Source organism: Phyllostomus discolor, chromosome 5 (assembly GCF_004126475.2).
Source record: "Phyllostomus discolor isolate MPI-MPIP mPhyDis1 chromosome 5, mPhyDis1.pri.v3, whole genome shotgun sequence".
Lineage (NCBI taxonomy): Eukaryota > Metazoa > Chordata > Mammalia > Chiroptera > Phyllostomidae > Phyllostomus > Phyllostomus discolor.
Window position 1 is genome coordinate 103,871,706 of NC_040907.2, and position 13,926 is coordinate 103,885,631.

A 13,926-nucleotide genomic window follows, 5' to 3' on the forward strand; every position below is an offset into this window, starting at 1 on the left:
TGGCCGAGGGGTGGCAACCAGCAGACCCAGCGTGGTGGCGATTGTGAAGCAAGGCACTGTGCGCAACCCAGGATCACAGCTCTGGGAAATAGAGCTTTGGGGCACTAATTGAAAACACATGTGGGGGTTGAGGCACAGGGAAAGACTCCCAGCCTCACAGGAGAGATCCTTGGAAAGTCCCACGGCATGCACAAATCCACCCACGTGGGAATTGGCACCAGAGGGACCCAGTTTGCTCTGGGGAAGTGGTGGAAGGGACTGAGGTCCAACGGAGAGCAGAGCAGATGCCATTGTTCCCTCTCTGACCCCGCCCCCACATCAACATCACAACTCAGCAACTGGGGTGCCTTGCCCGGATGAACACCTAAGACTCCATCCCATATACACAACAGGCACAACCAGACCAAAGGGGGGTGGGGTGGGGAAGATGACTCAAACAGAAATGAAAGCCCCAGAATCCATCCCTCTAAGCGATTGAGAGGTAACCAACCTATCAGATGCACAGTTCAAAGCACTGGTGATCAAGATGGTCACAGAATTGGTTGATTTTGGTCGCAAATTAGATGAACAAATGCAGGCTACAATAAGAGAAATAAAGGAAAATGCACAGGGAACCAATAGTGATGGGAAGGAAACTGGGACTCAAAACAATGGAGTGGACTAGAAGGAAGAAAGAAACAACCAAACAAAAAAGAATGAAGCAACAAGAATTCAAAAAAATGAGGAGAAGCTTAGGAACCTCCAGGACATCTTTAAACATTCCAACATCTGCATTATAGGGGTACCAGAAGGAGAAGAGGAAGAGCAATAAGTGGAAAAGTTATTTGAACAAATAATAAAGAAAAACTTCCCCATTCTGGCAAAGGAAATAGACTTCTTTTTTTTTTTTAATATATTTTATTGATTATGCTATTACAGTTGTCCCATTTCCCCCCTTCTCTCCCCTCCACCCTGTACCCCCTCCCACCCACATTTCCCCCTATAGTTCATGTCCATGTGTCATATTTATGAGTTCTTTAGTTTCTACATTTCCTGTACTATTCTTGCCCTCCCCCTATCTAATTTCAACCTACATTCTATGCTACTTATTCTCTATACCTTTTCCCCCTCTCTCCTCCTCCCACCCTCCTGCTGCTAACCCTCCATGTGCCCTCCATTTCTGTGGTTCTGTTCCTGTTCTAATTGTTTACTTAGTTTCTTTTGGTTTTGCTTTAGGTGTGGTTGTTGATATTTGTGAGTTTGCTGTCCTTTTACTATACATGTCTTTTCTTTATCTTCTTTTCTTAGATAAGTCCCTTTAACCTTTCATAAAATAAGGGCTTGGTGATGCTGAACTCCTTTATCTTGACCTTATCTGAGAAGCACTTTATCTGCCCTTCCATTCTAAATGAGAGCTTTGCTGGATAGAGCAATCTGGGATGTAGGTCCTTGTCTTTCATGACTTGGAATATTTCTTTCCAGCCCCTTCTTGCCTGTAAGGTCTCTTTGGAGAAATCAGCTGACAGTCTGATGGGAACTCCTTTGTAGGTGACTGTCCCCTTACCTCTTGCTGCTTCTAGGATTCTCTCCTTCGTTTTTACCTTGGCTAATGTAATTATGATGTGCCTTGGTGTGTTTCTTCTTGGGTCCAACTTCTTTGGGGCTCTCTGAGCTTCTTGGATTTCTTGGAAGACTGTTCCCTTTGCCAGATTGGGGAAGTTCTCCTTTATTATTTGTTCAAATACGTGCTCAATCTGTTGCTTTTTCCCCTTCCGATTCTGGTACCCCTATAATTCGGATATTGGAACGTTTAAAGGTGTCTTGGATGCTCTTAATCTTTTCCTCAATTTTTTGAATTCTTATTTCATCATGCTTTCCTGCTTGGTTGATTCTATCTTCCTTCTGGTCCACTGTATTGTTTTGAGACTTATATTCCTTCCTTTCACTATTGGCTCTCCTCCGCGTGTCTTCCTGCATTTGTTTTATGGTACTCTGCATTCTTTCATCTAAATTTCGTCCAAAATCCACCAGTTCTGTGAGCTTTCTGATCACCAGTGTTTTGAACTGCGCATCTGATAGATTGGCTAATTCTTGGTCACTCAAAAGGATGAGTCCTGGGGGACTCATTTGCTCTGTTGAAAACATGGTTGTTGTTTTTTGTTTTTTTTTCCCCCCTTTCTCTCCTTTTTTTTTTTTTTTTTTTTTTTTTCGGCCTGGTTGCTCTTGTTACGGTGGGGGGGCAGAGCCTTAGGTGCTCACCGGGGCTGGGCACCCCGGTCACTAGATTGTGACGTCATATGTGGGGGCGGGGCGGGGGCAGGAGCGGGAGCGGGGTGGGAGAAAACAATGGCGGTAGTTCTGTTCTCCTGGACTCAGACCCTTGTCTGGGCTTCCGGGCCGCGAGTTCTGCCCTGGTCCACAATCGCTGCCCCTCTGGGTCTGCCAGCTGCAGCTTGCATACTCAGGGATCACCGCTGCCTTCTTGCGCGCCCGATGGCTTTTGTGCCGATTTCGCGCCAAACCCTCCCCCCACCTCCGTGCGCCGCCGACCCGAGCCAGCCCCGCGGCCAGCTCGTCTTCTCCTACCAGTCCGGATGAACGCGTCTACTTCAACTTCTTGGCTGCCCGACTTCCATTCAGATAAATCCTCTGCCGGATCTGGGTGTCATTCTGATAGTAAATTATTGTTGTAAATTATTGGTTTTCTAATCTTGGTTGTACGAGGGAGGTACGGTGCGACCACCTATTCCTCCATCTTGCCGGCCGCCCAGGAAATAGACTTCTTGGAAGTCCAGGAAGCTCAGGGAGTCCCAAAGAAGTTGGACCCAAGAAGAAACACACCAAGGCACATCATAATTACATTAGCCAAGGTAAAAATGAAGGAGAAAATCCTAGAAGCAGCAAGAGATAAGGAGACAGTCACCTACAAAGGAGTTCCTATCAGACTGTCAGTTGATTTCTCAAAGCATGTCTTACAGGCAAGAAGGGGCTGGAAAGAAATATTCCAAGTCATGAAAGGCAAGGACCTACATCCCAGATTGCTCTATCCAGCAAAGATTTCATTTAGAATGGAAGGGCAGAGAAAGTGCTTCTCAGATAAGGTCAAGCTGAAGGAGTTCATCACCACCAAGCCCTTATTTTATGAAAGGTTAAAGGGACTTATCTAAGAAAAAGAAGATAAAAAAACATGTATAGTAAAATGGCAGCAAACTCACAATTATTAACAACCACACCTAAAACAAAATGAAAAACAAACTAAGCAAACAACTAGAACAGGAAGAGATCCACAGAAATGGGGAACACATGGAGGGTTAGCAACAGGGGAGTGGGAGGAGGAGAGAGGGGGAAAAGGTACAGATAATAAGTAGCATAGATGGTATGTAGAAAATAGGGGGAGGGCAAGAACAGTATGGGAAATGTAGAAGCTAAAGAATTTATGACACATGGACATGAACTAAATGGAGGGAATGTGGGAGGGAGAGGGTGTGCAGGGAGGAGGGGAAAGAAGGGGGGTAATGGGACAACTGTAATAACATAATCAATAAAATATATATTTTTTCTTTTTTAAATATTTTATTTATTTATTTTTAGAGAGGGAAGGGAGGGAGATAGAGATAGAGAGAGAGAGAGAGAGAGAGAGAGAGAAACATCAATGTGCGGTTGCTGGGGGTTATAGTCTGCAACCCAGACATGTACCCTGGCTGGGAATCAAACCTGGGACACTAATAAAATATATTTAAAAAAACCTGACTCGACCTAATAAATGAATTTGGCAAAACAGTGGGATATAAAGTCAATATTCAGAAATTGAAGGCATTTTTTGTGCACCAATAATGAAATATCAGAAATAGGTATGAGGAAAATATCTCATTTGCTATATCAACAGGAAAAAGTACCTAGGTATAAAATTTACCAAGGATGTAAAAAGACCTGTATTCAGAAAACTACATAACACTAAAGGAAGAAATTAAGGAAGTCAGTAATAAATGGCAGCATATACTGTGTTCATGGATTGGAAGAATTAACATTATCAAAATGTCCCTATTATCCAAAGCAATTTATAGATTCAACACAATCCCTATTAGAACACCAATGACATATTTCACTGATCTAGAACAAACATTTAAAAATTTTATATGGAACCATAAACAACCCTGAATAGCTACTGCAATTCTAAGAAAGAAGAGCAAAGTAGGAGGGATCACAATACCTGTTATCAAACTGTATTACCATGCCGCTATAATCAAAGATCCTGGTAATGGCATAAGAACATATACATGGATTAATGGAACAGAATAGAAAATCCATAAATAAACCCATGTCTCTATGGTCAGTTAATATTTGACAAAGGGGGCAGGAACACAAAATGGAGTGAATATATCCTCTTTAACAAATAGTGTTGGGAGATCTGGACAACTACATGAAAAAAATTAAACTCAACCATCAACTTATACCGTACACAAAAATAAACTCAAGGTGGATAAAATACTTAAATATAAGTAGTTACACCATAAAAGTCCTAGAGGAGAATATAGGGATAAAAATCTCAGATATTCTATGTGGGAATTTTTTCACCAATATGTCCCCTAGAGACATAAGGGACATATGGGACATATGTAGCAAGGGAGGAAGGGACATAAAGGAAATAATGAACAAATGCTACTTCAACAAATTAAAAAGTTTCTGCATGGCTAAAGACAACATCAACAAAATGAATAGGGCACCAACCATGTGGGGAAATATATTTGCTAATGATACCTCGAACAATGGTTTGAGCTCCAAAATATTGAAAGAACTCACATGACTCTACTCTAGGAAGACAAACAACTGAATTAAAAAATGGGCAAAGGACTAGACAGACACTTCTCCAAGGAGGACATACAGAGGGCCCACGGACATATGACAGTGTGCTCAGCATGACTAGCTATCAGAGAGATGCAAATTAAAACCACAAACAGATAACTCGTCACACCAGTCAGAATGTCCATGATAACCAAATCAACAAATAACAAGTGTTGGAGAGGTTGTGGAGCTCGTGTACAACCCTAGTACACTGTTGGTTGGAATGCAGACTGATACAGCCACTGTGGAAAACAGTATGGAATTTCCTCCAGAAAACTAAAATGGAACTGCCTTTTTTACCCAGCAATTCCAGTTCTGGGATTATACCCTAAGAATCCTGAAACACCAATTCAAAAAGAACCTATGGACCCCAATGTTCATAGCAGCACAATTTACAATAGCCAAGTGCTGGAAAACAACTTAAGTGCCCCATCAGTAAATGAATGGATCAAAAAGAATGGCACATTAACATAATGGAATACTATAGCAGAGAGAGAAGGAAGGAGCTCCTACCCTTGGCAACAGCATAGATGGAACTAGAGAGCATTATGCTAAGTGAATACGGCAAATGGTAAAAGACAAATACCATATGATCTCACGAATAAGTGGAATGTAATCAATAAACAAACAAGCAAACAAAATATAACCAGAGACATAGAAATAAAGAACAAGCTGATAGTAACCAGAGGGGCAGGGGAGGGGGATAAGGGGGAAAGATGTGGAAGCATGATCAAGGAACATGTATAAAGGAACGTGGACAAAGCCAAAGGGGTGGTAGGATTGAGTGTGGGGTGTGGGTGTGGGTGTGGTGCAGAGCGTGGTGAGGGGAAAATGGGGACAACTGTAGTTGAACAACAGTGAAAAATATAAAGTATTTTACAAAATATAATTAGTTATTTATAAGGGTAGGGAGGGAGACAAAGAAGGAGAGAAACATTAATGTGAGAGAGAAACATTGACCTGTTTGTCATTTGTATGCACCCCACCTGGGGATGGAATTGACAACCTAGGCATGTTCCCCCATCAGTAATTGAACCCATGACCTTTTTGTTTGTGGGATGATGCCCAACCAGCTGAGCCACAGTGGCCAGGGCGTCACCATCAATCTTAAATAAATTTTATATACCACCATTACTTTTTTATAAAGTCCAAATTATCACAGCACCTTCCTTCAGTCTTGAATTTTATGCTTGTCAGTCACTTGGTTATCTTCACAATTTGACTAAAGTTGTGTACCAGAAAAAAAATGTATTCCATTGTTTTTCATGTCTTATGATTCTGTATAACTTGTTTACATACTGTGTTTTCTCTAGTGCCTTTGTTTTCTTAATGCATTTTATCTGTTGTTTTCACAGGATGATTCTAAGACCAAGAATAAAGCAAAAGTAATTTCACTATTTTATGCTATTTAATAAGTTTAATAAACAGGCAAAAACTGACTTCCCCACTGTAGGGAACCGGTTAGTTTTGGTCTGGCAAATGTGACTCAGCTCTATATGGAAAACCTATAGAAGCAATGTGGTGGCCAGGAGCAAGACCTTCAAGCCAGGTTATCTCTTGAGAATCAGGCCTAAAAAATGCATACAGACTCTTATGGCTTGCTCTTGCTAAAACTCCCTCACCCTGAAACAGTATATATTTATGGCTGGTCTGAAACAGTATATGTTTATGGCCTATCTTCAAGGTAGTCTCCAAAGCTGTAAACTTTCCCAAGGACAGAGCTAATCAGCTCACTGCCTTTCCCTTCTGCATTTGTTATTTTCGTCTCTTTGATTGTACCTAATATGTAGACAACAATATTCTATGTAATAGATAATAAATCCTTCTTTGATGTAAAACCTGAGAAAAACAATAAAAATATGTCTAGGCAAGGGTCAGGGCACTCTCCTCTTGAGAGAGTGGCCAAGGTGCTATCCACTTGAGAGAAGTGGTCATAAGACTCTCACATGAAGAGAGTACCATCCCATCCCTTTTTCTCTGCAGGATTGCTGTAGCTTGTGCATTTGTTTTTTGTCTTCAGTCACAACACATGGACTCTGTGGTCCAGAGTCTGCCACCCTCCACTGTTCTGTTAAATGATGTGTAGATGTTTTTCAGTTTGGAATATTATAAACAGTGATGCTTTGAACCAGCATGTGTCTTTGGAGGTAGACTTACTTTAGGGTCCATATCTAAGATGGAGTCCTTGGGTTATAGGATTTTTTCACATTTAACTTCATCACATAAATACACTTTCCAGACAGTCGTGATTGTTTACCTTCCTAACCCTAGGGGTATTGCTAGAGTATATAGTTTGTAAATATTTAACTTTTTCAGAGTGTCTGTATCATTTTGCATTCATTAGCAATGAATGAGAGTTCCTATTGTGCTACATCTTCTCTAGCACTTGATATCATTGATTTAAAAACTCTCCCTCTCTTTCTCCCTCTACCCTCTCTAAAATAAATAATACAGTCTTAATTTAAAAAATATTTATTTTAGCCATTCTATGGATATATATGGCTATATTTTTTTCATGGTCTAATTTGCATTTCACTAATGGCTAATTCTGATTATTTTTCATGAGCTTATTTATCACCTTATATCCTTTTGTAAACCCTTTGGTTAAGTGTTTTGCCCACTTTTAAAAACTGGAATGTTTCATTCCAGGTAAGTTTTGACATTTCTTTATATTTTCTAAATGTAGGTACAGATATGTGATTTGCAAAATTTTCTTCTATTTTGTATTTTATCTTAACAGTGTTGCAGAGCAAAAGTTTTTAATTTTAATGAAGTTTGTCAACTTTTTGTTTTGTGGATTTTGCATTTGGTATTATATCTAAGAACTCTTTGTATAACACAAGACCTTGAAGATTTTCACCTGTATTTTCTTCTAAAAGTTTAACACTGTGCCATTTTACATATAGGTATAAGCTTTATTTTGAGGTTTATCTTCTTTTTTAATTAGAAGTAAAGTTTAGGGTCAAAATTCTCTTTCTTCCTGTATATGGATATATAATTGTTCCAGCACTATTTGTTGAAAATACTACTTTGTCCATTGAATTGTCTTTGTTTCAGTGTTAAAATTTAGATGGCCATTTTGTGTGAGTCTAGACTTAGACTCTTTACTCTATTCCATTCATTGATTTATACATGTATCCTTTAATCAATAATGTACTATATTTATTGTAACTCTATGCTGATTCCTAAAATTGGATAGTATGAGTTCAACTTTGTTCACCTTTTTCAAAAATTTTGGCTATTCTAGTCCCTTTGCTTTTCCATACAAATTCCATTTATTTATTTATTTATTTATTTATTTATTTATTTCCTGACACAAGAAGTATTATTATTATTATTATTTTCTCTTACAGAGAAAGGAAGGGAAAGAGGAGCAGGGAGAGAGGAAAAAAGGCACAGAAAGACACTGATGGAAAAGAGACATTGATCTGTTGCCTCTCACTATGCCCTAACCAGGGATTAAATCTCCAGCCTAGGTAGGTGCTGTGACCAGGAAATGAAACCACAACCTTTTGGTATACAGGACGATGATCAAAGCAATTAAGCCACCTGGCCAGGACATAAATTTTAGAATAAGTGCATCTATACCTAAGAAGTAATGTGTTAAACCTATGCAGTGTTGGGAAGAATCGACATCTTTACTATGTTGAGTCTTCCAATCTGTGAATACAGTATGTCTGTTCATTTACTTAGAACTTTATTCACTTTTAAAAATAGTCAGTGGGCAGTTTCTAGCATAGAACTCTGAATGTTTTATTAGATACCTAAGTAAGTTAATTTTTTTGCACTATCATAAATTATTATATTTTTAACTTAGATTTCCCACATATTTTACTGACATTATATAGAAATACAATTGATTTTTGTAAGTTGGTCTTATAGTCTATGACTGTTCTTATTAGTCCTAGGAATTTTTGGGGTATGTTTCTTAGGGTTTTCTATGTAGCACATCATGACATCTTCAAAAGGAATAGTTTTAATTCCTCTGTTTCAATTTATATGCTTTACTTTCCTTTTCTTGTCTTATTTCACTGAATAGGACTTAAAAGATGATGCTGGGTTAGAGTGGTGAAGTGGAGATCCTTGCCTTATTCCTAATCTTAAGGGGAAGTATGCAGTTTTTCATATTGAGTGTGGCTTATAGATAATCTTTATTAAGTTGAGGTTGTTTGCTTCTATTTCTAACTTGCTGAGAGTTTTTATCATGAATGGGTAGTGTTGCATTTTGTTGAATGCATTTTCTGTGTCAGTTCATATAATTATATAGTATTTCCTCTTTAGCCTGTTGATATGCTGCATTAAATTGATTTTCAAATGTTGAACTATCCTTGCATATTCCAAATTCTATTTGGTCATGTTGTATAATTATTTTTTCAATATTACTGAGTTCTATTTGCTAATATTTTGAGAAGGATTTACATCTATGTTTATAAGGGATATTGGTCTGGTTTTCTTTTTTTGCACTGTCTTTTGAATTGGTATTTTTATAATATTGACACCATTAAATTAGTTGCAGAGTGTTTTTCATTTTCTAGAAGAGATTGTATAAAATTGGTTTTAAATCTTCTTTCAATATTTGGTATAATTTTCCATGGAAACCATTTGGGTCTGGAGATTTTGGGAGAGTTTTTAAATTACAAATTCAATTCCTTCTGTAAGTACAGGCGCTGTTCAAATGATCTATTTCATGCTGGGTGAGCTGTGGTAAAAGGCTTTTGAAAGAGTGGTACATTTTGTCTTAGTTGTCAAACTTATGTTACTAAAGTCTTTATAGTTTTCCTATATTACCCTCCAAGGTTGTTTTGTTCAAACTGGAATCTTTTTAGTCATTATTTCTTTGGGTACTTTCCATCACCACACTTGTTCTTCCCTTCTGGGTCTCTCATGACATGAAAGTTAGATAGTTTGTTGCAGGCCCACAGACCCTGAGGCTCTGTTCATTATTTTCGCCACTGTATTTTCTCTCTGTCATTCACACTGAGTAATTTCTATTTCATATTTATGTTCACTGATCCCCACCTCTCTGTTGATTCTGTTATGTTTTAGAGCTTATCCTAGTGATTCCAAATTTTTGTAATTACATTTTTAGTGCTATATTTTTAATTTTAGAAGGCAAAGTTTAATAATAATAAGCAAGACCTTGTACAAGAATTTTACATATGAACCCAACTTCTATATTTCAGTTAATTTCAACACTTGTTTCAAATTATACTTTCCAAATTAGAGTAATATATCAAATAGGACAACCAGTAAATTTTTATTGGATAAGAATAACTTCAATGAAAGATTTTTATTGTCATAAATAAAGAAACTAAAAATAGGGAAGTGTAAAAATATTCTAACAATTTGAGGCCTCTACTTGTTACAAAGGGTTGTAAAAAAAGATTTAATCACTTTGAATCTTGATTACAGAAGAACTCTTTATTTTACAGGTTTTGGATGTGGGATTTTTAAAAAATTTTATTAGAGAGGGTAAGGGAGGGAGTCTCTAAAGTCAATAAATTAAAAAAGAAGAGAAGATATTACATAGGTATCCTGTATTTCACCACCCAATTTTAGCTACATGTCATTAAGTCAATAAATTAAAAAAGAAGGAGAAGATTTTACATAGGTTCTTGTATTTCACCACCCATTTTAGCTACATGTCATTATGCTAAGAATGGTGGCAAATCTCCCCCCATCTATCCAGGCACTACCATCTAGTGGCATTTTTTAAACCTGCAATTTAAAACGACTTGGCCCAGGTGTGTATTGTTACAGAACAAACAAGGGAGGGGGGCCTGGGACGATATACTATTACTGAAAGAAGCCCCCAGGTCCTTTATGTCCACCACCAGAGGAAAGGACGTCTCTCAATGCCAGAGATTCGTGAAAAGGAAAGGAAATGTTTATTAATGCTATACAAACTAAAGTAGTGACCTAATGTCTTTATCAAAAATCCTAAAGTCCCTTAAAACACCCACAAAACAGACACAGTCCTTCCTTCCTTCCCCCTTTGCCCAGTCCAGAGTACCGTATCTCAGGAAAGGAAATAGAAGTCCATGGTTCAGGTAGTCCTCTGGTTCTTCCCAGTTAGTACTCCATCTCGACTGGGAGAACCTCCCTGGGTTCCCAGCACCCTCAGCTGAATTGCTGGGATCTCTGCTAAAACCAGGTGGTGGTTCCCCCTTCTAAGCTTCGGGGGTCCCTACTCTGGCAAAAGCACGTGGTCCTCTCTCCCAGGGCCATGGGAGTTTCCACTCAGCCAAAACCGCGTGCTTCTCCCTTCAATGGCTGCCATGTCTGGGTTTAAATCCCTGCGCCAATCTCCTCTGCAGCCCCATTCAAACTCCTCCTACACTCGGGCACACTTGCCCTCAATCTGCTGTCTTCTCCAGCTTTCTGGTCGCCATCATGGGTCTTGGGCAGTGTGACCCCATGTCATGGAGCCAATCTTCTCCAAGCTCCCACGTAGGCGCTGTAACTCAGGGGACCTGCCCCCCAGTCACATCTTGGGGGGGAGATCCCTTTCCATCCCCCTGGCCTAGAGCATGGCCATAGCTATTTAGCATATCTAAGTGACCAGCCAAAGGCTATAGGTATGTTAAATGACCATGCCATGGATTAGCTGCAAAGTTGCCCTGCATGTTCTCGCTCTGTGTGCCCCTTCCCCCAACTCACACCTGTGGGGGAAGGGGTAGAGACATCTTAAAATCTCCTGGACACCTTAAGTTCTGGACCCCATTTCAAATGCCCATTTGGGGTGCCCCCTCTTGGCCGCACCCTATAACAGTATCAGATAGCAGATACTAATGGTTAGTCAAATAGTCATTTTGTCAAGTAAGCAAATGCATTCGGTACACAAACTCCATGCCACTAGTTGAACTACTGATTGGTTATTTATCAAGAGAAAAAAAAAGTGAAACCATAAAAATAAAAAGAAATCTCTTATGTGTTACACTAAATTCTTTGCAGGGAATCTCTCTTTCCCATTCACTTCATTTTTGCCAGTGATTGCAATAAATAATAATGCACCAAAGAAAAGTAAAGAATTGCAAAATTCTAAAAGCAGTAATGAAATATAGTCATCAATTAAAGATGATCTGGGTCACTATGCAAATGTACTCCTCTCCTGTTTTCCTACGAAGGACTTGGATGTTGCCTACCGAAATATGTAACAGCACAGAAGTAAAAAATTAACTCCTGATGAATAGTTTTCTATCAAGTTGTAATAAAACACCAAGTATTATTTGCAACATTCATCTTAAATTTACAAGTGGAAATGAAAGATTAAAGATTAGGAATTAGAAATATGATATTTCCTTTGAGGTACTGCTTTTAAGAAATTGACTCTGGTCAAAAGATAACAGGAATATGAAGCCATTATCACATGGGATTTCATAAACCTTTTAAGGTGATATAGGTTCAAGAAGAGCTTTCCAGACTTTTTCAAATTGTGTCACACAGAGAAAATGATTATATCTGTACACACACTGGTTAAAAATGCAAGACACTGATAGGGGACTCAAGACTTGGAAAATTTTAGTTTAAGGTAAAAAGCTGTAAGTCTAGCAAGTAATGTGTATGTTAAGGTTTTGTTTCAGAAACTACAGATAAGGCCCATCCTGGCTCCCAGGAAAAGCAGCTGACCTCCTGGGGCACTGGCTAGAGGTTACTGCCTGGAGACGTGTCGGAGGCATCCGGGCCTTTTGTGTGACTACCCCCCCCACCCCCTTGGGAACAGCTAACTACCAAGAACAGGAACATTGCAGTTTTGCTCACCTAATCCTCCCTGAATTTCAAAGCCCTCACTGCACCTTGTTTGTCCTCCCCCACCCCCTTATAAAAGATCTGGCCAGGAAAGAGAAGGGGAAGATGGTTTGTTAGGGTATGAACCCACCATCTTCTCAGATCGCTGGCCATCTGAATAAAGCGCCCATAAAAGATTCAATCGCTGTCATTGCTTATTGGATTTGGTAGTGACAGGCAGCCCGAATGCTGGTGTCTTTTCTGGTTACAACACTGCTCTTGGCTGGACCTCCAAAGGCTAGAGAGAGATCAGTATTTTTCTCACAATGTTACCACAACAAGAACCAGGCTGGAGAAAGTTTGTCTCAGCCTGGCATTGTAGTGCATGGGTTCTTGACTTCGTGTAGGGAAGATTTCACAACAGGAGTCCAGGTGATTTTGAGAATACATTTATTAAGATTGGGGACACTGAAAAAAAGGAAGGGCTTAGGGTAGAAAAAGTTACTGGAGAAAGCCTAGGTGGTATTCTGCTTTGGCTCTCTAGAAAAATTACAGGAAATGAGTCAGCCAAGGCGAGGCTGTTGTTAGCTTACAGGGAAGTGAAGGCCATAGAGACTGAAATGAGCTAAGGCGGGGCTGCTTTTAGCTCACTGTGAAGTCACAGAAAAAGGAGGCCCTGGAGACCAGATCTGAGGCTAAGTCCCAGTTGAACTGATAGGGGACTCAAGACTTGGAAAATTTTAGTTTAAGGTAAAAAAGCTGTAAGTCTAGCAAGTAATGTGTATGTTAAAGCTTTTGTTTCAGAAACTACAAATAAGCCCTGTCCTGGCTCCTGGGAAAATAGCTGCCCTGGGGTACTGCTAAATTACTGCCTGGGGACAACTGGAGGCTATCTGGGCCTTTGTGTTCTAGGGAGAGACAGATAACCACCCTCCCCTGGGAACAGCTAACTGCTCAGGACAGGAATGTTGCAGCTTCTGACTCTCAAAGCCCTCACTGACCCTTGTGTGTTTATTCCCAGCTCACGCTGTCCCCCTTATAAAAAGTTTGGCCTGGAAAGAGAAGATAAGATTGTCCCTTAGAGTATGAACCCACCATCTTCTCAGATCACTGGCCATCTGAATAAAGCACCCATAAAGATTCAATTGCTATCATTGCTTATTAGGTTTGGTAGTGATAGGCAGCCTGAACTCTGGTGTCTTTTCTGGTTTCAGAACTGCCGCTGCCCACTTCTCCCCTGGCTGAAAGTCTCCTTGGGACCTTTAGAGTTTAGGAGGAAATAAAAAGGTTCATGCCTGGAAAGGGGCATGGGCATGCTCTAGAGTGAGCCTATAATGAGTCTTTGTCCTGAGGGCTTTTTATCTTTTTTCTGTTAGT

The 13,926-nt window shown here is 39.6% G+C and overlaps 1 long non-coding RNA gene across 1 annotated transcript; it reads right to left on the reverse strand.

The window, feature by feature from the left end:
- Positions 1–245: 245 nt before the first annotated feature.
- On the reverse strand, positions 246–12,301 carry LOC118500460. Its single transcript, XR_004903018.1, has 3 exons — positions 12,291–12,301; positions 958–960; positions 246–347 (listed from the first exon to the last, which is right to left on the reverse strand). It is a non-coding gene; the product is annotated as an uncharacterized LOC118500460 (long non-coding RNA).
- Positions 12,302–13,926: the final 1,625 nt, after the last annotated feature.